The 25,829-nt window shown below is 44.8% G+C and overlaps 1 long non-coding RNA gene across 1 annotated transcript in view; it reads right to left on the reverse strand.

Annotated features, from left to right (window-relative positions):
- The window catches only part of LOC130106369 (uncharacterized), a 38,135-nt gene extending 24,354 nt beyond the window's left edge, over window positions 1-13,781 (reverse strand). The window contains exon 1 of the long non-coding RNA XR_008809710.1: window positions 13,572-13,781. This is a non-coding gene — a long non-coding RNA (uncharacterized LOC130106369). The remainder of the gene's footprint in view (window positions 1-13,571) is intronic.
- Window positions 13,782-25,829: the final 12,048 nt, after the last annotated feature.

Here is a 25,829-nt window from a genome sequence, read left to right on the forward strand (position 1 = left end):
CCGCAAACCGATGTGTGGTTTTTAACATTGCCGTGACCAAGGAACGTAATCCATCTATCTCTCACAGCAACATGTTTTGGTAAAGCATGAAAGCTAATACCACTATCTCTCCTCTTAGCATTGCAACCCGCTACCGCACATATGTGTTGATCCGCCATCGTCTTCTCTAACGTTGCTCCTCAGAACCTGAGCGCCGAGCGGGCGGGGCGGAGGGGAGTATGAGCTTGTGGCCCCGCCCAGTGGAGTTACTACGTCACAACTCCAGTCTATTTTAACCGGCATTTTAGCGTCTGCTACTGATTCACAGCCATTTGAATGTAGAAATACTCAGAAATACAACTTTGAGCTTATTTTTCTCAAGATATGTCCTCTAACATCAGAAAAATGCCACAAGAACATGTTAACACCTAGAAAAACATTATTTTCATCGGAGTGGGTCTTTAATGCAAAGGGATGCAAGTGAATGTTCTGTATGCCTTCTTTTAGATCTTACTGCTCCTTTTGATCACTGCACACTAGTTGAGAGGCTCAGACAGTGTGTTGGTATCTCTGGAACAGCCTTGAAGTAGTCATCCTCATATTTATCAAATAGGTCTTTTTCAGTTATAGTTATTATGACTCAGCAACAGCATCTTTGTCCTGTGGTGTTCCCATGGTTCTGTTTTGGCCCCTTTTCTTTTTGCATTATATTAGCTCCCTTTAGGGCAATTAATAAGCACATATATGGGTGTTAACTGTCATTGCTATGCAGATGATATTCAATTATATATTTATTTTAAACCCCAAGAAATTTCAAAATGGTATATTCCTTTAAATTGTACAAACTCTATGAAAGATTGGATGGGAAAAAAATAATTGCAATTAAATACTGAAAAAAAACAGAAGTACTTATTTCGGCTCCTGCTGGTGTTCTCCCTAAGGTCATGGAAAGTCTTGGCCCTTAATCTCTCTCTGTTAAACCTACCCTTCACCATTTAGGTGTTCATAATTGGACAGGCCTTGAGTTTTGCTCAACACGTTAACTCTCTGGTTTGCACCCGCTTTTATCAGTTGAGAAACATTGCAAAACAGTCAAGTCAAGTCAAGTCACCTTTACTTATATAGCGCTTTTTACAATACATATTGTATCAAAGCAGCTTCACAGTGATAACATGAAAATAATACAACAAAGTTTGTTTCTAGAAGAAAGAGACGCCATCCTTCTTATGATGTACCAAGTAATCAGGATTTACGGGACGTGTTCCCGGTTCCGGCTGATCTAAACTATGCAGCCTAACATTGAATTATAGAAGTCTATAGTGTGTTATGTGTATGCTAGGCCAACGAGATGTGTTTTTAGTCTAGATTTGAACTGACAGAGTGTGTCTGCTTCCCGGACAATGTTAGGAAGATTGTTCCAGAGTTTTGGTGCTAAATAGGAAAAGGATCTACCGCCAGCAGTCGATTTTGATATTCTAGGTATTATCAACTGGCCGGAATTTCGAGATCGCAATAGACGTGACGGACTATAATGCGTTAAGAGCTCGCTCAAGTACTGGGGAGCTAAACCATTTAGTGCTTTGTAAGTAATCAGCAATATTTTAAAATTTATACGATGTTTAATAAGCAGCCAATGAAGTGTTGACAGAACCGGGCTAATATGGTCATATTTCCTGGTTCTGGTAAGAACTCGAGCTGCTGCGTTTTGAACTAGCTGTAGTTTGTTTATTAAAGGGATAGTTCACTTTGAACTTAATTTTTGGTATGTTTTAGCTTACCTCAAGGGCATCCAAGATGTAGGTGTCTTTGTTTCCGCAGTAGTTTAAATTTTGATATTTTTAGGTCAAATCGTTCTTGTCTGTCAGTCATATAATGCAGGTCTATGGTAACTTCCTCAAAGAGCATGCACAGAGAAGTCCAAATTAAACATGATTTAATGACTCGTAAATGTAAGTACACATTGATGGCCTAAGACACGAAACGAGCGGTTTGTGTGAGAAAATGAACAGTATTTATATCGTTTTTACCTCTTGTAAACATAGCCACGTCCAAGTGATCTGATGGTGCCGGCACTTCGGTGTTTTCCGGCAAGCGCCGGAAAGCGCCGGAAGTAATCTCTCGCGCGTGTACGTCACTCATTGTTTACACAGAACAGAGATTGTAGGTAAGACGGCTAATTAAAATTGTACTAATTTGCGCTTATCCGGGATGTTTAAACCGTCGTAAAAGAAAACAATTTAAAAAAAATAAAAAATAAAACAATTGTATGAGTGACGTACACGCGCGAGAGATCACTTCCGGCGCTTTCCGGCGCTTGCCGGAAAAGACCGAAGCGCCAGCGCCATCAGATCACTTGGACGTGGCTGTGTTTACAAGAGGTAAAAACGATATAAATACTGTTCGTTTTCTCACACAAACTGCTCGTTTCGTGTCTTAGGCCATCAATGTGTACTTACATTTACGAGTCATTAAATCATGTTTAATTTGGACTTCTCTGTGCATGCTCTTTGAGGAAGTTACCATAGACCTGCATTATATGACTAACAGACAAGAACGGGTTGACCTAAAAATATCAAAATTGAAACTACTGCCGAAACAAAGACACCTACATCTTGGATGCCCTTGAGGTAAGCTAAAACATACCAAAAATTAATTCCAAAGTGAACTATCCCTTTAAGCGTGCAGGGCAACCACCCAGTAGAGCATTACAATAATCTAGTCTTGATGTCATGAACGCATTAACTAATTGTTCCGCATTTGTCAATGAGAGCATATGACGTAATTTAGATATATTTTTAAGATGGAAAAATGCGGTTTTGCAGATACTAAACACATGTTTTTTAAATGAAAGATTGGTATCAAAGAGCACACCCAGGTTCCTAACCGACGACGAGGACTTGACAGAGCAGCCATCAAGTGTTAGACAGTATTCTAGGTTATTACATGTGGAAGTTTTTTGTCCAATAATTAGAATCTCTGTTTTTTTCAGAATTTAGTAGTAGGAAATTACTTGTTGTCCAATTTTTTATATCAGCTATGCATTCCGTTAATTTTGTGAATTGGTAAGTTTCGTTAGGTTTTGAAGAAATATACAGCTGAGTATCATCGGCATAACAGTGAAAGCTAATTCCATGTTTCCTTATAATATCTTCTAATGGTAGCATGTACAGAGTGAACAGCAGCGGTCCTAGTACTGAGCCTTGTGGTACGCCATACTGAACTTGTGATCGATGAGACATCTCTTCATTTAATGCTGCAAACTGATAACGGTCAGATAAGTATGATTTAAACCATGCTAATGCAATTCCACTAATGCCAACATAGTTTTCTAGTCTATTTAAAAGAATGTTGTGGTCAATTGTGTCAAATGCAGCACTAAGATCAAGTAACACTAATAGAGAGATACAGCCGCGATCGGATGATAAGAGCAAATCATTTGTGACTCTAATGAGAGCTGTCTCAGTGCTATGGTACGGTCTAAATCCTGACTTAAAATCCTTGCAGATATCATTTCGTTCAAGAAAGGAACACAGTTGTGAGGATACTGCTTTTTCCAGTATCTTTGACAGAAAAGGCAGAGATCGAGATCGGCCTGCAATTGACCAATTTTGTATGATCAAGTTACAATTTTTTAACAAGCTGTTTTATCATAGCCAGCTTAAAGGTTTTTGGTACATATCCTAGAGACAAAGACGAATTAATGATATTGAGAAGAGGATCTATGACATCTGGAAGCATCTCTTTCAGTAGCTTAGTCGGTATAGGGTCTAACATACAAGTTGTTGATTTAGATGAATTAACGAGTTTGCAAAATTCTTCCTCTCCTATAGCAACAAATGAACCAAATGTTTCCTCAGGGAGACTACAATGCACTGCCTGATGCGATACTGTAGTAGACGGTTGCATAGTTATAATTTTGTCCCTGATATTATCAATCTTATTGTTACATGTATGTCCTGTGTTTCCCCCTGTTTAGTATTTTTGGTTCAGTCCAGTGTCCCAGTTTTCCCGCTCCTCGTTTGTGTTCAGTTCCTTCACCTGTGTTTAGTTAATTTGTCCCAGCTGTGCCTTGTTTCCCTAATCTGTTCTCTGTGTATGTAAACCCTGTGTTCTCCCTCACTCCTTGTCGGTTCTCGTTCGTATGTACGTTTGTATATGGTGTGTTAGTGTTTTCTGGATTCCTGGTCTGAGTTATTTAGTAAAGATTATTGTATTTGATCTGCTGACTGCTGCCTCTCCTTCAACCTGCACCACACCCGTAACAGAAGAACCGACCTAAACAGAGATGGACTTGGCTGGCCATGACCTGACTGACTACCTCGTCAGGATCATGTGTGAGAGAGGTCTCCGCATCACCGTCACTCCAGTGATGGCTCCAGCCATCTTCGGCACGTCGTCCATCCTCACCCAGGATCCAGCAAAGCCCGCTGATCCTGCGCCAGAGCCCGCTGATCCTGCGCCAGAGCCCGCTGATCCTGCGCCAGAGACCGTCCAGTTCATTGTGGTGTCTGTGGCTGTTTTGTGTGTGTGGGCAGCACACACATCTACAGCCCATGAACTCAGCCCCGAGCTTCCTTCGCCACTGGTTCCGTCCAGTCCTGAGCTTCCCTGCAGCCCTGCCGAGCCTGAGCTTCCCTGCAGCCCTGCCGAGCCTGAGCTTCCCTGGAGCCCTGCCGAGCCTGAGCTTCCCTGCAGCCCTGCCGAGCCTGAGCTTCCCTGCACGCCTGCCGAGCCTGAGCTTTCCTGCACGCCTGCCGAGCCTGGGCTTCCCTGCACGCCTGCCGAGCCTGGGCTTCCCTGCACGCCTGCCGAGCCTGGGCTTCCCTGCACGCCTGCCGAGCCAGAGTTTCGCGTCACGCCTGCCGGGCCGGAGCTTCGCGTCACGCCGGCCGAGCCAGAGCCTTCTCCGCTGGTCCCGTCCAGCCCTTCAGAGCCTTCTCCGCTGGTCCCGTCCAGCCCTTCAGAGCCTTCTCCGCTGGTCCCGTCCAGCCCTTCAGAGCCTTCTCCGCTGGTCCCGTCCAGCCCTTCAGAGCCTTCTCCGCTGGTCCCGTCCAGCCCTTCAGAGCCTTCTCCGCTGGTCCCGTCCAGCCCTTCAGAGCCTTCTCCGCTGGTCCCGTCCAGCCCTTCAGAGCCTTCTCTGCTGGTCCCGTCCAGCCCTTCTGAGCCTTCACCGCTGGTTCCATCCAGCATAGCCGGGCCTTCACTGCTAGCCCAGCCAGAGACTTTCCACGTCCCGTCTGCCCACCCAGAGACTGTCCACGTCCCAGAGCCTGTCCCAGAGCCTGTGATTCCCCCCAAGAAAGTTTTGGGGGGGGGGATATAGGCCACATGAAGGTGCGTCTCCGCCATGGCCGCCCGAAGGTGCGTCTCCGCCATGGCCGCCCGAAGGTGCGTCTCCGCCATGGCCGCCCGAAGGGGATTCTCCGCCATGGCCGCCCGAAGGGGATTCTCCGCCATGGCCGCCCGAAGGGGATTTTCCGCCATGGCCACCCGAGGGACAGTCTCCACCCTGGCCACCTGAAGTGGCCTCTCCACCCTGGCCACCTGAAGTGGCCTCTCCACCCTGGCCACCTGAAGTGGCCTCTCCACCCTGGCCACCTGAAGTGGCCTCTCCACCCTGGCCACCCGAGGGAAAGTCTCCACCCTGGCCACCTGAAGTGGCCTCTCCACCCTGGCCACCTGAAGTGGCCTCTCCACCCTGGCCACCCGAGGGAAAGTCTCCACCCTGGCCACCCGAGGGAAAGTCTCCGCCCTGGCCTCCTGCACGTCCTGCTCCGCCCTGGCCTCCTGCACGTCCTGCTCCGCCCTGGAGGCTTCCTGCTCCGGGTAGGCCACTCCCTCGTCAGCCTCCAGGGCGCCCACCCTCCCACCCTTATTGATGTTACTCGGCGCGAGGACGCGCCTTGCAGGAGGGGGGGCTAATGTTACATGTATGTCCTGTGTTTCCCCCTGTTTAGTATTTTTGGTTCAGTCCAGTGTCCCAGTTTTCCCGCTCCTCGTTTGTGTTCAGTTCCTTCACCTGTGTTTAGTTAATTTGTCCCAGCTGTGCCTTGTTTCCCTAATCTGTTCTCTGTGTATGTAAACCCTGTGTTCTCCCTCACTCCTTGTCGGTTCTCGTTCGTATGTACGTTTGTATATGGTGTGTTAGTGTTTTCTGGATTCCTGGTCTGAGTTATTTAGTAAAGATTATTGTATTTGATCTGCTGACTGCTGCCTCTCCTTCAACCTGCACCACACCCGTAACACTTATAAGTGAAGAAGTTCATAAAGTCATTACTGCTGTGTTGCTTGGACACTTCTGGGCTTGAAGCTTTCTTTTTCGTTAGTTTAGCCACTGTTTCAAATAAATACCTAGGATTATGTTAATTTTCTTCTAATAGGGTTTAAAAAATAAGCAGATCTAGCAGCTTTTAAGGCCTCTCTGTAAGCAATCGAGCTCTCCTTCCATGAAATCCGAAATACCTCTAGTTTAGTTTTCTTCCAGCTACGCTCCATTTTTCTGGCTGCTCTCTTAAGGGCCTGGGTGTGCTCGTTGTACCACGGCGTTGGACTATTTTCTTTAATCTTCTTTAAGCGCAACGGAGCAACTGCGTCTAAAGTGCTGGAAAAGAGAGAGTTAAAAGTTTCTGTCACAATATCGAGTTCTTCTAAGCTATCCGGGATGCTGAGATGATGAAACTGATTAGGAAGATTATTGATAAAGCAATCTTTAGTGGCAGAAGTTATAGGTATTTATATTTATATAAGTTATAACATATTTATAACACGGAGTCGGCTTTGCTGCTTTGGCTAAGTGAAGTTTACATGAGACTAAATAAAGATCTGAGATGTCATCGCTCTGCTGCAGAATTTCAACGGCATCAACATCTATTCCATGTGATAATATTAGATCTAGAGTATGATTACGACAATGAGTAGGTCCTGACACGTGAGGCCAGTTCCCTTTCGAGGGAACTCGCGATGCGTCACTTGACGCTTTGGGAACGCCCCCAGCGTGCATGCGTCTGAGCATCAATGTCAACTAGTCCAATGGAAAGAATGAGCGTCACGGGCGGGTGACGTCATGACCAGGAAGGGATAAAGGCTCACCCGGTGAAACGCGGCATTAGCTTCTGTGTCTCAGCAAGCGATCTGTGTCATTTTGTCTCTGTCTATTTACTGTTGTTTGTTGCGGAAAAGGATGGAAACTAAACAAGTGTACAAACAGTGTGCTTCTCCCTGCCCGCGTTATTTAACGGGTGGGGACACACACGAGCTTTGTGTCGTTTGTTTGGGAGTGGAGCATGCGGTCTCAGCCTTCGAGGGGGCTGAGTGCCAGCATTGTGAGATGTTACCGCTTCGCATGCTCCGCTCTCGCCTGTCACTCTTTGATAAAGAGAGTGGGCAGGCTCGCGATCCACAGGGATCAGGACCCGCGTCTGCTGAGGCAGCGCGGAGAATGCATTCCTGGGGATCGCAAAAGGATCTTTCGGAGGGGTTGGAGACGGGTCCGAGGGCTCTTTCTCCTTCCTTACCCGAGAGATCCAGTGCTCTCTCCCCGGTGTCGGAAGCACGCTCTGCGGTTTCTTCCGCCCGGGGAGAGAGCCCTCCATTACTTTATTGCTCTTCCTCCGAGGAGGTTGATGCGATGAGTGTGGAGAGTGTAAGCACACACATGGGGGAAAGAGATTCACAATTTATTTCCCCAGCATATGATGAGCTGGTGGATGTTATGTCGCGGGCTGTAGAGAAGTTAAATATTGAATGGCCATCTGAGAAGAAGGGCGCTCGTCCCAAAAGCAAATTAGATGAGCGCTTTTTATCTTCCACCACATTATCTCCACCACGAGGGCTTCCATTTTTTCCCGATTTGCACAAAGAAATTTCTAAATCGTGGGATAAACCATATTCATCACGTCTTTTCAGCCCTCATGTTAACACTTATTCGAGAATAAGAGGGCTGAAAGAGTATGGTTATGAGGCGATGCCCCAGGCGGAAGAGAATTTAGCCAGTTATCTTTCCCCTGGTCCTGCATCGTCTCTGAAAGCCTCGGCTTTGCCCACTAGACCGCTTAAAGCCACTTCGGTGTTAGTGGGCAAAGCTTATACGGCAGCAGGTCAAGCTGGAGCATGTCTGCATACTATGGCAGTGCTCCAGGCTTATCAAGCTGACCTGCTGGGGGATCTGGATAGTAGTGAGGGAGTCAGTCATGACGATATTCGTGAACTTCGTCGGGCTACCGATCTTTCTCTCAGGGCTACTAAGGAGACCGCCAGAGCAATTGGGCGGTCTATGGCAGCCTTGGTAGCTACTGAGAGACATTTATGGTTAAATCTGTCTGATATTAAAGAAAAAGATCGAGCTTTTTTATTAGATGCTCCGCTTGAACCTTCTGGTCTCTTCGGCGACGCAGTCCACGCGGTCGTCGAGAGATTTCAGGAGTCAAAGAAGCAAGCGGACGTTTTTAAAAAGTTTCTCCCTCGCCGGGTCCAGCCCCCTGGGACTGCTGGGCGTGAGCAGCCCCAGCCGTCGAGCTCATCATATCGTGTGCATCAGAAAGAGAGTGTTGCGTCTCGTGCACCTCCACGTAGAGACTGGAGACGGACGCAACCCTCTCAACCGAAGTCTTCTAAGTCGAAGCCGGATCTGAGGACCGTTCTTCAGGCGAAGAAGACTTCGGTTCAAAAAAAAAAAAGGTCCTGATGTTCATGCATCAGGCCTGTGAGGACAGCCCCGACCGAAGTGGAGCGGTGTACACCTCATTATACGGTGCCCGTTCCATTTCGGGGTCCTCACGAGACCGTTCTGCCAACCCTGCCACCCTTGGTGCTTCAGGGCGCAGCGGTCTCCAGCGAGTCGCTGATGCTATGCTGCGGCACAGCATCGGTTTCGCGCCCTCTGAGGGGGGCCTTAGAGCGGCCAGTTCAGGTAGTTCCTGCCATTATGTTTCAGGCTCCGGAATTGGCTGTCTCGATAACACCAGAGACCAGCCTCGAGAGGCTGGTTCCCTTAGTAAATTTTCTGGCAGCGTGGAAGCTTCTGCCGAATATTTCTCATTGGGTCCTGCAGATTGTAGAGAAAGGATACAGAATCCAGTTTGGTTCTCGTCCTCCTCGTTACAACGGGGTGCTGCCCACAGTGGTGCATCCCGAGCAGGCTCTGGTAATGGAGCAAGAGGTAAAGGCCCTGTTAGCAAAGGAAGCTATAGAACAGGTGTACTCACCCGACAGAGAGTCGGGTTTTTACAGCCGTTATTTCATTGTTCCAAAAAAGGATGGGGGGTTGCGTCCCATTTTAGATCTTCGTCTGTTGAATCGTTCAGTACAGAAACTCAAGTTCAAGATGCTGACACTCAAACAGATCGTGACTCAAATCAGATCCGAGGACTGGTTTGTCACGATAGATCTGAAGGACGCCTACTTCCATGTCTCCATCCTCCCTCAGCACAGGAAGTTCCTAAGGTTTTCTTTCGGGGGCAAAGAATACCAATATCGGGTTCTTCCTTTCGGTCTAGCTTTATCACCCCGCACGTTCACGAAATGCGTGGATGCAGCTCTAGCCCCTCTCAGGCTTCAGGGCATACGTATTCTGAACTACATCGACGACTGGCTGATTCTGGCGGAATCAGAGCAGTTGGCGGTTCGGCACCGAGGTGTCGTTCTCGCCCATATGCAGATGTTGGGGTTGAGGCTCAACGCCAAGAAGAGTGTTCTTTCTCCAGTACAGAGAACCACTTTCCTTGGTGTGGTATGGGATTCAGTGACGATGCGGGCCACTCTATCGCCCGTTCGTGTAGCTGCTATCCTGACAGCCACCAAAGAGCTAAAGCTAGGCCAGTCACGCACTGTGAAACAGTTCGAGAGACTGTTGGGTCTCTTGGCGGCAGCGTCCAACGTGATTCCTTTTGGCCTGCTGTACATGAGACCTTTGCAGTGGTGGCTCAGGACCAGGGGGTTCTCCCCGAGGGGAAACCCACTTCGTATGATCAAGATCACGCGGCGATGCCTTCGTGCCTTGGTTATATGGAAAAAACACTGGTTCTTAACCCAGGGTCCGGTGTTGGGAGCTCTCTGCCATCGAGTTACGATCTCGACAGATGCTTCCCTCACCGGCTGGGGAGCGGTAATGGAAGGCCGCTCGGTTCAGGGTCTGTGGAAAAGTCATCATCTTTCGTGGCACATCAATTGCCTGGAGATGATGGCTGTCTTCAATGCGTTGAGACAGTTTCTCCCAGACCTGAGGGGCCATCATGTGCTTGTACGAACAGACAACACATCAGTGGTCTCTTATCTGAACCGTCAGGGGGGTCTGCGGTCGCGTCCGCTCTGCAAACTGGCGCACCAGATCCTCCTGTGGTCTCTGGGGAAGGTACTCTCCCTGAGGGCAGTGTATATTCCTGGGGACCAGAATGTGGGGGCAGACATCCTGTCGAGGCAGGAGCTGAGGCCAGGGGACTGGAGACTCCACCCCGAGGCGGTGGAAAAAATTTGGGAGTTTTACGGCCAAGCAGAGGTGGATCTGTTTGCGTCTCAGCACACGACGCACTGTCCACTTTGGTTCTCCCTTACTCACCCAGCCCCCCTGGGGCTGGATGCTATGGTGCAGACGTGGCCGAGGCTACGTCTGTACGCATTTCCCCCTGTTGCTCTGCTCCCAGGAGTTCTGGAACGAGTCCGCCAGTACGGAATAAGCCTACTGCTTGTAGCACCACGCTGGCCGAGTCGGATCTGGTTTGCGGACCTGATCCATCTCTTAGACGGTCCTCCCTTGGAGATCCCGATCAGGAGAGACCTTCTGTCTCAGGCCGGGGGCACAATATTTCACCCTCGACCAGAGATTTGGAACCTGTGGGTTTGGCCTCTGAGGGGGCCCAACTCATAGAGAGTGGTCTCTCAGCTGAGGCTGCTGAGACCATCCTAAGCTCCAGAGCTCCAGCTACTAGGAAACTATATGCGCTGAAATGGAAAGTTTTTTCTGTATGGTGTCACCGACATCAGTGGGATCCGGTTAACTGTTCTGTGAACACAGTACTCGAGTTCTTGCAGGAGCGCTTTACGTCAGGTTTATGTCCTTCCACACTTAAGGTTTACGTGGCGGCCATTGCGGCTTACCACGCCCTGGTTGGGGGTACATCGTTGGGTCGAGACCCCCTGATTACACGTTTCCTTCGTGGCACATTGAGGCTGAGGCCTGCAACTCGCACTAGGGTGCCAGCTTGGGATTTGGCAATAGTACTAGAAGGCCTGTCTAGGGCTCCATTCGAGCCCTTAGATTCGGTTTCAGAGAAATTTCTTACCCTTAAGACTATCTTTCTGCTAGCTATTTCGTCCCTTAAGAGAGTTGGAGACCTTCAGGCCCTTTCGGTTTCCCCCACTTGCCTTGAATTTGCACCGGGGATGGTCAAGGCGTTCTTATATCCAAAACAGGGATACGTCCCTAAGGTGCCGACCTTGATTCCGAGGCCTATCGTGCTGCAGGCTTTCTGTCCTCCTCCTTTTACATCTGCGGACCAGGAAAGGCTGAACCTCTTGTGTCCAGTGCGAGCACTGGATACTTATGTTCATCGGACATCGTCTATGAGGAAGTCCGACCAGTTATTTATTTGCTTTGGATCACCTAAGAAGGGTCTTCCTGCTTCTAAACAGACGGTTAGCAAGTGGATAGTCGAGGCTATTTCACTTGCATACGAGTACTCTGACCATCCGTGTCCCTTGGTGGTCAGAGCTCACTCAACGAGGGGTATGGCGGCCTCTAAAGCCTTGTTATTTGGGGTTTCCCTCCAAGACGTTTGTGATGCGGCAGGCTGGTCCTCACCGCTCACATTCGTCAGGTTTTACAGTTTGGACCTGGATGCTGCCCCAGGTTCTCAGGTGCTTAGTGCTTAGTTCCAACAGACTGACACTCAGGTACTTGGAATTCTGGCGGTTTGGGTATTCTCGTTCCCAAAGCGTCAAGTGACGCATCGCGAGTTCCCTCGAAAGGGAACGTCTCAGGTTACTACTGTAACCATAGTTCCCTGAGAAAGGGAACGAGACGATGCGTCACCCTGCCATACTTCCTGCTTCCCTGTGATCGGCTTGCTTCGACTTTTTGAAGCTAATGCCGCGTTTCACCGGGTGAGCCTTTATCCCTTCCTGGTCATGACGTCACCCGCCCGTGACGCTCATTCTTTCCATTGGACTAGTTGACATTGATGCTCAGACGCATGCACGCTGGGGGCGTTCCCAAAGCGTCAAGTGACGCATCGTCTCGTTCCCTTTCTCAGGGAACTATGGTTACAGTAGTAACCTGAGACGTTGTGTCCACAGTGGAGATGAACATACATGTTTTCATTTCCTCCCACCTTGATTATTGTAATTCTCTTTTTACTTGTCTTATAATTCATCCTTGAAACGATTTCAAGTGGTTCTAAATGCTGCCACTAAACTTTTAACTAAGTCATCAAATAGATCACATGTAACCCCAATTTTAATTTCCCTACATTGGCTACCAGTCAGAACCAATGTAAAAATCCTTGTGATTGTTTTTAAAGCATTGCAGGGCCAAGCTCCTGTTTATATAAAAGAGTTGTTGCAACCTTATAACTCCTCCAGTAGGAATCTGAGATCCTCCAAAAAGGTCTTGTTAGCTGTTCCTTGTTCCAGATTAAAGACTAAAGGTGACTGTGCCTTTGAGGTTGTTACTCCTAAACTTTGGAATGCTCTTCCTTTGGATCTAAGATCTTTGGATTTTGTGGACACTTTTAAAAAGCAGCTGAAAACTCATTTAAACTTGCTTTTGTCTAAATTGTTCTCTATTATTTTGTCTTTTATCTGACTGTTTGCTTGTTTTTTTTGGATGTAATGCACTTTGTGACGTTTGCTCTAGAAAGGTGTTATGGAAATAAAAATGACTTACTTACAATGTGTTCGAAAGTTAAAAATGCTGCCTTCGGATGATGCATTCCAAGGAAGACATAAAGGCACGTCCGAATCATATGTTAGCTTCACATCCTTTCTCCTGAAATACCTTCATCTCATTGATTTTTGAAGGCATAGATGTGTTCCTCGTTGCCTTTGATATCTTACAATCCGGTGCGTTCCAGTCTGTTACAAAAAGTAAAAAGACAAAAAATAAATATGGCATCTGAAAGTTGCGGTTAGTGGTAAGTTTGTGTGTAAATGTCTATTTTTGATCAACATTTTCCACTTTTGATGTCATTTCTAGCAATAAATTAGTATTGTAGAAGTTAAATATTTCTTTGTTATCACCAAAGCTCTCTCTAGTTTGTTGTAGATCATTAAATCGTTATGCTGCTTCAGAAATCTTTCCAAAATCATTTTTTTGAGGTATCTTTGTGCCCAAATGCTGTATGCAAAGTCACTGCATGATAGGGCAGAGGCAATACGCAACACGAGGCAATACGTCAGCTGCCTAAGCTTTCGGACGCATTCCGATGTAAAATATGTGAAAAATAATGTGTTTTTTGAACATTCAAGCATGAAAATCGATTCTAGTAGACCCTGAAAACTAAATCAAGACTTTGTAAAAGGGCACTCACAAAGCAGTGCTTTATAGTTCAGGAATATACAGGGATAGCTCAGCCCAAAATGAAAAGTCTATCATCAATTACTCACTCCCATGTTGTATTTCCATGCAATTTCAGTCGTAACTGAGGTTCCCTAGTTGCCTCCTCAAAAAAAAAAAAAAAATCCTGTTAGTTTTGATTTAAGGTTTGTTTGTCGTTTATGATTGGAATGGGAAGATGCTTGTGACGTACTGTCTCAAAACTCTTGCCATGTTATCTTGCAATCTACTCACAAAATCCCCAGAGGGTCAGTCTGAGTCTCGGCTCAGCCAGGATTTCTCATAATTTTTGCTTTGTTTTGCATCTGTTACATCATCAGGAAGCTGCATTCTAGATGGCGTCGAGTCTTGTCTGCAGCTGCTCAGCGCGTGTGGAGCACATTCCGTCTGATCTGTCATTCAGTGCCCATGTAAAAGAAAACAGATGCTTTACTATGTGCAAATCCATGCAGCTCTTTCAGAGCAGGGCAACCGTATAAAGTAAAAGCTGCTGTAGCAACTTCAATGCACTGCCAAAACACAGATCTGTACAGAATTCTGTCAAAGTGCTGGATATAAATCTTTGGATAATCATGTGATTGAAGGTTGTAAAAGTTGGAAATGGCTTTAATGATATCTACATTATAAATATAGTTATAAATATAGTACATTATAAAGTTTATAATAATTGTATTCAGGCACGTTCAATTGATCAAAAGTTTCAGTGAAGACATTCATAATGATTTCTATTTTAAATAAATGCTGTTTTTTTATTTCCATTTATCAAAGAATACTGACAAAATGTATCTTGGTTTCCACAAAAATATTTAGCAGCACAACTGTTTTCAAAATTGATAATAATGAAAAAAAGTACCAGATCAGAATATTAGAATGATTTCTGAAGGATCATGTGACACTGAAGACTGAGGAATGATGCTGAAAACTCAGCTTTGATCACAGGAATAAATTACATTTAAACATATATTAAAATAGAAAACAGTTCTTTTAAATTGTAATAATATTTTACAATATTACTGTTTTTAATGTATTATTGATATAATAACGCCTCGGTTACAGTCGGTTACCCTGAAGAGGGAACAAGGCGCTGTGTCGATTGACGCTAAGGGAACGCTTCGCGTGATGACGTCTTGAAGCACATGTAAAATCAGTCCAATGGTGTGACGGAACGTCAGAGGCCGGTGACGACATGAACCAGGAAACTATAAAGCCTGCCCAAAACAGAGCCGTGCTAGTTTCGTAAAAGTCTGAAGTAGTTGCTGACAGGCACGTAGGAGATATGGCAAGGTGACACAGCATCTCGTTCACTCTTCAGGGAACCGAGATTACAGTCACAACCGAGGCGCTCCCTTTCAAGGGAACTCGCGCTGCATCGATTGACACTAAGGTAACGTCTATACAAACACAACCATAGCGACAAGTGTCTGTCCAGTGTGAAATCACGAGGAGCAGCACTAGGACGAGAGCACCTGGGATCCTGGTGTAGAGTCCAAGTTCAAAGAGTAGAACCTTACAAATGTGTGTGGTGAGGACCAACCTGCCACATCACAAACATCTTGGAGAGAGCAACTCCTGTTATAAGGGCCTTGGAGGCCGTCATACTCCTAGTAGAATGGGAACGGACAGCCATAGGTGAAGGCTGTCCGACCGATTCATAAGCAAGTGAGATAGCCTCAACCACCCACTTGCTCATTCTCTGCTTAGATGCAGGGGACCCTTTGATAGGGGGCCCAAAACATACAAACAACTTTTCAGATTTACACCACAGGGCAGCTCTGTGGACATAGGCATCAAGCACCCTGACTGGGCATAGCAGATTATTCTTTTCCCGGTCTGAGTTCTGGAATGGAGGAGGACAAAAGGCCTGCAGCATGATCGATCTGGCCACGTTAGTGGGGACCTTTGGAACATAACCTGGTCTAGGATGAAGAAACGCTTTAACCATGCCAGGTGCAAATTCCAAGCACGAGGGTGCAATCGACAGTGCTTGCAAATCTCCTATCCTTTTAAGAGATGTGATAGCGAGGAGGAACAAAGCTTTTAGGGTCAGGAACTTAGCCGGAACCTCCTTCAGTGGCTTGAAGGGAGCCAGGGAAAGGCATTGAAGGACAATGGCCAGATCCCATGTCGGCACCCTGGTATGAGCTGCAGACCTCAGCCTCAGAGTACCATGGAGGAAACGAGATACCAACGGACAGAAGGTCCCTCCTGACGGGTAACTCCAGTGGAGGCCCATCGAGGAGAGACACTAGATCGGGGAACCATAATCGGCATGGCCACCGCAGGGCTGTAAGAAGTAGGTGAAATCTTTCCAGAACTCCCGGGAGCAGAGCGGTCGGGGGAAATGCATACAAACGTAGCCTCGGCCACATTTGTAACATAGCATCCAGTCCGAGAGGAGCTGGATACGTGAGGGAGAACCAAAGTGTACAGTGAGAAGTCTCTCGAGACACAAACAGATCCACTTGTGCCTGGCCAAACACCCTCCATATCTGCTCCACCACCTCGGGGTGGAGCCTCCATTCCCCGGGCCTCAGACCATGTCTCGACAGGATGTCTGCTCCTATATTCTGGGCCCCATGGATGTAAGACACTCTGAGTGACAGCAGTTTCTCCTGGGACCACAGGAGGATTTGGTGCGCCAGTTTGCAGAGTGGACGCGAGCGCAAACCCCCCTGGTGATTTAAATAGGTGACCACCGATGTGTTGTCTGTGCGGACAAGCACATGATGGCCCCTGAGATCTGCGAGGAAACTCTTTAGAGCAAGAAATACAGAGATAAAAAATAGAGCAAGAAATGTGCCATGAGAGATGGTGGTCCCTCCACAGGCCCCGAGTCGAGCATCCTTCTAGGATCCCTCCCCAGCCCGTGAGAGAGGCATCTGTCGTCAGCATCTTGCGACAACATGAAGCTCCAAACACGGGACCCTGGGACAGGAATCAAGGTTTCTTCCACATAACCACGGCACGTAAGCATCGCCGCGTAACCTTGATCATGCGAAAGGGGTTGCCCCTCGGAGGAAAACCTTTTGGTCCTCAGCCACCACTGCAGGGGTCTCATGTACAACAATCCAAAAGGTATCACGTTGGACGCTGCTGCAATCAGACCCAACAGCCTCTGAAACTGTTTGACAGTGAGTGACTGGCCTAGCTTTATTCTTTAAACAGCTGAAAGGATAGACTCTATGTGTGCCGGTAACAGGAGTGCCTGCATTAACATTGAGTCCCACACCACGCCTAGAAAAGTGGTCCTCTGTAGTGGAGAAAGCACACTCTTTTTGGCGTTTAGCCGTAACCCCAACTCGTTCATGTGGGCGAGAACAACATCTCAATGCCGAACCGACCAACTGATGCGAATGAGCCAGAATCAACCGATCGTCGATGTAGTTCATGATGCGAATACCCTGCAGGCACATAGGCGCCAGAGCTGCATCTACGCCAAAGTCAAAGTATCTTTATTTGTCTCCCCGAGGAGAAATTTGTTTTGGATATAAAGAGATTGCTACAAACAGATTACAACAAGACAGAACAGAGGTACAGGTTTAAAACAGTTAAAAGACAAAAGTAAATAAAACATTAAGGCTACACAAAGAGCTGTGCAAATAGCAAATCACCATTTTCTAAAATCTGCTTGTGCAAAAGTAATATCATATCATGTCCATACATAATATTCAATCACAGATATCACTGATATACAGTATATCTGTGATTGAATATTATGTATGGTCATGAAACATTTTATGAAAGTGCGGGGTTGATAGTACTAGGCCGAACGGAAGAACTCGATATTGGCAAGCTTTGCCCCCGAAAGCGAACTGTGATATGGAAGGATGGATATATGGAAGTACGCGTCCTTGAGATCTACAGTGACAAACCAGTCCTCGGATCTGATCTGTGGCACGATTTGTCTCAGTTTTAACATTTTGAACTTTAGTTACATGACAGACTCGTTTAGCACTCGAAGATCCAAAATGGGACGCAGCCCCCCATCCTACGAACGGCGAACCGGCAGGGAACAACCGAACTGACTGCTCTGGAGCCCTCCTCGGAGGGGACGGGCATCCCAAGGCCACCACGTTTCTGGGTGGTCCTTGAGATATGTGCTCGCCGGTGGCTGCTGCGCCCTGAAGCACACAAGGTGGCAGATGGGCACCGTATAATGAGGTGTTGACCGCTTCGCTTCGGGAGGGACTGCCCTCATTGGCCTGAGCCCTCGGGGGTCAGGACCTCTTCCCCGCAGCCTTCTTAGAGATAATGACGGTCCTCAGATCTGTCTTACCCTTCGAGGACTGCGGGTGATTCCTTTCTGTGGGGGAGCACGGGAGGCAACGCTCTGCTTCTGGGTGGCACGGTATGAAGAGCTGGCTTTTGAAGTTTGGAAAGCAGCCGCCTGCTTGGCTGCCTCCTGGAACCTCTCGACGACTGAATTTACAACGTCGCCAAAGAGGCCAGAAGGCGACAGGGGCGCATCCATAAGAAAATTCTTGTCCTTTTCTTTTATATTACTCAGATTGAGCTACAGATGCCTCTCAGTGGCCACCAGGGCTGCCATAGAGCGGCCAATGGATTTAGCCGTCTCCTTGGTGGCCCTTAGAGATAAATCTGTGGCTCGACGTAGTTCATAAACTACATCAGGACCAACTCCCCGCCCTCATCCATGTCTCCTAACAATTCAGCTTGGTAGGCCTGCAGCAGCAACATTGTGTGAAGGCACACTGCAGCCTGACCAGCGGCTGAATAAGCTTTACCCTCTAGTGATGATGTGCTACTGACTGGCTTAGTGGGTAATGTCGGGGCCTTTAGGGAAGATGCCGCAGCGGGGGAAAGATAGCTTGCAAGCGTCTCTTCCACTTTTGGCATCTCCCCATAACCGTGCTCTTTATAGTTAGATATAGAGGAATAATTGGATGTTTGTGCACTATACACTCTGATACCGGTTTCTCACCACACAGGTTGTGACCGTGATGGTAGGAAGCATTCGTCCAGTTTACTTTTGAAACTAACGTCCTGTTTATCTGCAGGCCAGTCAATACTCAGTCTTTCAACCGCTCTTATCACAACCTCAACTAGCTCTTCAAATGCATGAGACTGAGGTGGCGAATCCTCAGAATCTCTTGCATCGACACTGACAACGTCCAGTTCCTCAGATCTAGATAATTGCAGTGTCTGTCCCTCAATCTGGGCGGCGGAAGCGCATACTTCCAAACCCTGAGAGAAGGCACTGGATCTATCAGGTGAAGGCAGCGATAAGGCTGGGCCCGTCTCTAACCCTGCTTATAGATCCATTTGCGAACCCCATGTTTGTGATCGCCGCTGTGCCTCGGCAGCAGAGGGAGCAGAGCCATGGGGAACGCGAGCCTGAGCGTCCTCGCTAAAGAACGCCAGGCAGGATCGGAGTGTCCGCATTGGAAGCACATAACAGTTCTTACAGCCAGCACCCTCAAGTGCTGACTGTGCATGCTCCTCACCCAAACAAGCTACACAAAGAATGTGTGTGTCCCCATAATAAAATTAAATAATGTGGGCAGGGGTTCACACACATCCTGAACTGCTGCTTGCTCGCCATGACTTTACATATACATATATATATATCAGATATAAAGACAAAACAACACCAAATATGACAAGGACAGTTTCACAATGAGCGTTACTGAAGACACAGAAGCTAGCGCGGCTCTGTTTTGGGCAGGCTTTATAGTTTCCTGGTTCATGACGTCACCCGCCTCTGACGTTCTGTCACACCATTGGACTGATTTTACATGTGCTTCAAGATGTCATCACCCGTCATAAGCCCGAGTTACCTTGAAAGGGAAATGCAGCTTAAAAGACATTATAGAGAGACAATATTAAAGTCCCCCTGTGGTGAAAATCAAGTTTTTAATGTTGTTTATATGTATTTGTGGTGTTTTTAATATGCTTTAAGGCTAAACATGTTCAAATTCATCAGTCAACACCATTGCTGAGTATTTTCTCTTTAAAACAATTAAGAGTTTGAGTGGTTTGAAATCGCTGGTGTTTCTGACGTGACAAACTACCTTGTAACCAATCACATCAACGTGCCGGCTGGCTTTAGCATATCTCTAACTATGACCAATCTGAAGCAGTGGAGTCTCAAGAGAAGCAAGGTTATCCCGGATATGAAAAATCGGGGTAGATTTAGCAAGCGGGTGTATGATGTATATGTTATGATGAACTACATGCCTTTCTCCTCTGAAGTTCTGAGCGTTTCTAAGGATGCTGATTGTTAGAAGGCCGCTGTCTGAATCTGAGATGGCGAACGGGAACATGGTTTGTGTAACATTGGGAAAACATTATTAGCTGTTGGATAACGTAGTCAAGCAAAAGACCAATGATATTAATTACCGTTATGTGTCCTGCGTTGTAAAGAGCAATACCATTATGCAGCGTTTACCTCAGTAAGTTGAGTGAGTGGATCTCTCCTTATCTCTGAGCTGGTGAGTGTGAGAGGTAGCGGTGCTAATTATCATATTCATGGATCGGCATATACTAAACTCTCGTGCCCTTAAGTCAAGTCAAGTCAAGTCATCTTCATTTATATAGCGCTTTTAACAATGTAGATTGTTGCAAAGCTGCTTTACAGTAATAATAGGAAATTAAAGTAACAGAGATTAATTTGGCTTTATGACAGCTCTAGAAAAGTTATTTTCCAGCTAAAGTTAGTTTTAATTGATTCACTTCCGTCGCAACGATCATTAGTTATTAACTTAGGGGCCGCTAACACGACACCGTTTTAACCGAAAACTCTTAAGTTCTCTCTACGCAAACTTTAAAAATGCGAACCTGTGAGAACGCTGATGGCGTGCTCATGCGTTATTAAGAGTTCATTCTATAGGTATGCACGTTTGAATGTATGTAAGCAGGCATGTTGTCCTTCCCTAAAAAACCAACCCTCAACAAACTACTTGTCTGGCCTTAAATTTATAATACAGAATTTTATCACTTCGGCGTAGCCACGTGAACCGGAATTATCCCGACAACGATTATCTGTACAGAGGTAAAGGGAGCAGCCTTAAGAGAGCAGTCGGAAAAATGTAGCAGAGCTGGAAGAAAACAAAACTAGAGGTTTTTCGCATTTTGTGGAAAGACAGCACTATTGCATACAGAAAAGCCTTTCTGCAAGATCTACTTTTTTTTACCCTCTTTGAGGAAAACAAACACATCCATAGGTATTTATTTGATACAATGACTAAATTAACGAGAAATAAAGCTTCAACCCCAGACATTTCCAAACAGCACAGCAGTAATGACTTTATGAACTTCTTTGCTTTCAAGATTGATAATATTAGAGAGAAAATTATAACCATGCAAGTTATACTGTACTACTACAGTACCCCATCAGACAGTGCATTGTAGCGTCCCAGAGGAAAAATTCAATTCATTCATTGCTATAGGAGAGGAAGAATTGTCTAAACTCGTTAAATCATCTAAATCAACAACATGTATGTTAGAGCCTATACCGACTAGCTGCTGAAAGAGATGATTCCAGAGGTCATAGATCCTCTTCTTAATATCATTAATTCCTCTTTCATTAGGATACATTCCGAAAACTTTTAAGCTGGCTATTATTAAACCGCTTATTAAAAAACCCAACTTGATCCTACAGAATTAGTCAATTACAGGCCGATCTCGAATCTACCTTTTATTTAAAAAGATATAGAAAAGACAGTATCCTCACAACTATGTTCCTTTTTAGAAAGAAATTGGAGCTGCAAGGATTTCCAGTCAGGATTTAGACCGTGTCATAGTACTGAGACTGCTCTTATTAAAGTTACAAATGATTCATTCGATCGTATCTCTCTTTTAGTGTTACTGGATGGTAGTGCTGCATTTGATACTATCGACCACAACATTCTTTTTGAATAGACTCGAAAATTATGTTTGCATTAGTGGAATTGCATTGGCATGGTTCAAATCATACTTATCTGACCGTTATCAGTTTGTAGCAGTAAATTAAGAGATGTCATAATTATCACAAGTACAGTATATAGTACCTCAAGGCTCAGTACTAGGACCGTTGGTGTTTACTCTGTATATGCTACCTTTGGGAGATATCATTAGGAAGCATGGCATTGGCTTTCACTGTGACACTGATGATGATCAGCTCTATATTTCTTTGCACCCTGATAAAAATTACCAATTCACAAAATTAACGGAATGCATAGCTGGTATAAAAGATTGGATGACTAGTAATTTCCTGCTACTTAATTCTGAAAAAACAGAGATTCTAATTATTAGACCAAAAACCCCAGCATGTAATAACCTAGAATACTGTCTAACACTTGATGGATGTTCTGTCAAGTCTTCGTCGTCAGTTAAGACCCTGGGTGTGCTCTTTGATACCAATCTTTCATATGAATGCCACGTTTCTAGCATCTGTAAAACCGTATTCTTCCATCTTAAAAATTTATCTAAATTACGACATATGCTCTCAATGACAAATGAGGAACAGTTAGTTCATGCGTTCATGACCTCAAGCCTAGATTATTGGAATGCTTTACTGGCTGGTTGCCCTGCACGCTTATAAACAAACTCCAGCTGGTCCAAAACGCAGCAGCTCGCGTTCTTACCAGAACCAGGAAGTATGACCATATCAGCCCGGTTCTGTCAACACTGTATTGGCACCCCTGTAAACATTGTATACATTTAAAAATCTTGCTAATTACTTACAAAGCACTAAATTGTTTAGCTCCCCAGTTTTTGAGCAAGCTCTTAACACATTAAAGTCCTTCATGTCTATTGCAATCTCAAAATTCTGGCCAGTTGATAATACCTAGAATATAAAAATCAACTGCAGGCAGTAGATCATTTTCCTATTTAGCACCTAAACTCTGGAACAGACTTCCTATAGCATTGTTCGGAAAACGGACACACTCTGTCAGTTTAAGTCTAGACTAAAAAAACATCTCTTTAAGCTGGCATACACATAGCACATTATCAATTTCTATAATTCAAATCATGTTAATGATTATTAGGCTGCATAAATTAGGTCAGCCAGAACAGGGAACACTTCCCATAACACCTGATGTACTTTTTAGATCAGAAGAAGAATCGCATCAACGCTAATATTAGGCCCTGTCCACACGGAGAAGCGTTTAGCGTTATCCGTACAAATTTTGTATCGTATTGGCGTTTCGTCCAGACAGATCCGGCGTTTTGAGACACTGAAATAGCTTTTTTTTTTAAACCGGGTCCCAGAGTGGATAAATATGAAACTTTAAATATGAATCCCTTGCGTTTTCGTGTGTACGGCCAATCCGTACATTTTGTGAAATGATGATGTCATCACACCACGTGTCAGCATTAGTCACACACTGTTACGTCACACAAACAGCAACAACAATGGCGGAATATATGCTTGTGTTCGTGCTGCAGAAGCTACTGAGCCTATTAGCTTTACTAAAGCAAAATCTTCTGCTCCTATGCTACTACGGTGAGCAATCTTCGTCTTCACCTTGCTGTCGTGTTGGGTTTGTATAGAGCGTGCAAGGTTATGCGCCTGTCTTCTTCTCCTTGTTTAGTGTATCTCTGTGGCAGAATTACAGCGCCACATACTGGTCTGGCATATATACAACATCGGTTTCAGCCGGTTTCAGTGGTTTCGTGTGTATATTTCTTGAGACAACACCGTTTACGAAAAAAAACTTCGAACGAGGAAAAAAAAAAGATCGGATAGGGAAAGCTCTGGCTTCGTGTGGATGTGGGCTTAGTCTCTCTGTTTATCCCGAGGTTTACGGTAGACAGCATTTTTCACCCATTTTTGGGTGAACTCTCATTTTAAATGTGACATCAAATCAACATATGTCAAAAGTAATCTAAATTTAAAGTAGTCAGGTTACATTATCAAAAATGTGTAATCTAGAGATAGTTACTGACTACAAATTTAGTCTCTGTAGTCAACAATCAGAAACAGATGACAATTCCCAAGTAATCCACTGAATACTATGATTCTTTTACTCACAAAAAATAATCATAGACTGTGTAAAATTTATGCTGCCATATGTAAACAAAGCCAACTTCCGTATTGACCATGACTGAAAGCTCAACCTCAGATAAAAAAAACGGTTTGTGTAAAAGAATATCATGTGGCTTTCGAACATGACTTTGTATCTTGTGTCTCACTGCTCTTGCTGTTACTTCCCTGAGGCTGGAGAGGAGCAAAGTGAGGGAGAGACAGAAATATCTGAGGGTGTGTAAGCCAAGGTCTAACCACTGGCATGCAGCAGGAAACAGGCTTCTCTCCAGCAGGAGGATATGTTTGCTTCCCTGACAGAAAGAGAGATGGTTGTGATTACTCATAAGATTCATAAAAGACACTGTCATACATCTTTTCTGTTGTCATCTGCGTTCCGGTCACATACAGTTGCACATATCATGTTGCAACAGTGTAACAACAGAAACCTCGTGCTTTTACACTATATCCCCGCACTGCCAGAAAAGGTGGGATATTTTATAAAATGCCATCAATTCAAGAATCTCTGGTTTTGTTAATTCTCTTAAATCTTTGTTTAACTGACAAAAGTACAAATAAAATCTGTAAAAACATCTATCTCATGTCCAAAAATGCGAATCTTCAGTTAATACAATACAAAATACTTCACAGAACACATTACACGGGAAACAGATTAGCTAAAATGGGTTTCACATCAGAAGTTTGCACACATTGCAATCAAAATTCTACAGATACATACATCCATGCAACCTGGCACTGCACTCCAATCAAACACTTTTGGGAAGAGGTCACACAGTCACTATCCACTATAGTTGGCTGCCACATCCCACTGTCGCCTTCTCTTTGCTTGCTGGGGGACCTCACAATAATCACTGATAAAACTATAAACTCTAAAATACTCCTCATAGCTCTAACCATCGCCAAGAAAACTATCCTCATGAACTGGAAAACTAGAAATAAATTACACATTAACATTTGGAAAAATCTTATTACAGACTTCATTGCAGTGGAATACGCATCTCCCCTTCATAATTACGCATATGAAACTGACCTCTGCCATCCAACACTTTCTGATCTCTTACAGCTATGAAGCCTATCTCTGTTTTCAACTCCGACTCCTCCCACCTTCTTAATCAACCCACGAATATTAATGCATTTTAGTTGTTGGAACTTGTTTGTCATCATTGTTATTACTATCTTTACTGTTATTGTTATAGTTACTATTTTCACTTTTATTTTTTCATTGTTGTAATTGCTGTTGTTGCTGTCTTTTGCTTTCACCATTGCGGTCGCCACTGCCATCATCATTGTCATTTATTATTAATATTATTATTATCATAATTATTATCATTAATCTTGCCATTGTCAATGCTGTATTGGAATTAAGTGTCATTGTCATCACTACTGCAATAACTCCCCCCTTATCTCTTCATGGGCTTTTAATGCAACACAACATAGAATAAAAAAAAAAAATAAAAAAAAAGGAATATGTATGGAAAACCTAACAAACACCAATGCAGGCAAGACAGGCGAGAAGTGGTTTCAACGGGACAGCATCTCTGTCCCAATTTGAGACACTCTCGCACTGTACTCCCTCTTTTAATGCACCTTAGACATTGCACATAACACAAAAAAAAAAAAAAAAAATTAGGAAAAGATAGGGACTGATGAGATGTGGGGGAAGGTTATCTTATATCTTATATCATCTTTTATTTTGTGCAGGATTGACAATGGCAATTGTTACATAGGAGGTAGGATGGAAATAAAAATCGACCAACACAATATTGGCAGTGTGGTGGTAGTGGGGAGTAGGGTGGTGATGGTAATGACAATGGTAATAGATAATAAATGGTTACTTTGTTTACGCATACACACACATACACATACACATACCCACACTCACACCCGCTCACATACACACTTAGATCAAACACTTAAATCACTTTTATGTCACTTCTGGAATTATGGATTTACAAGATTGCTCACTGCTGCACTATGTTGGTTTGTATGTATGTTTGACTGTTAAATAAAAAAAAATAAAAAAAAAGAATTCTCTTCTGCAAAAAAAAAAAAAAAAAAAAAAAAGTACAAAGAAAAGATGACCAAATTAATTGTATTTTGTAAATATAAACTAATTTAGATTTTGATGGCTGCAACACAAAAAATTTGGGACAGAGGCAAAAGTGACTTGTTAACCTACTGGAAAAGCTACTTTATTTCAGATACACCAATGAAATTTGTGCATTTAATTTAGTATACTGGCACTATTACTGCTGGTGAGTAAAACGTTAAATAAGAAAATACCAGTAAATGCAACAAATGCTTTGAACGGTTTAT

This window comes from Rhinichthys klamathensis, unplaced genomic scaffold (assembly GCF_029890125.1).
Source record: "Rhinichthys klamathensis goyatoka isolate OS25496 unplaced genomic scaffold, OSU_Roscu_1.1 h1tg000338l_1, whole genome shotgun sequence".
NCBI classification, from domain to species: Eukaryota; Metazoa; Chordata; class Actinopteri; order Cypriniformes; family Leuciscidae; genus Rhinichthys; species Rhinichthys klamathensis.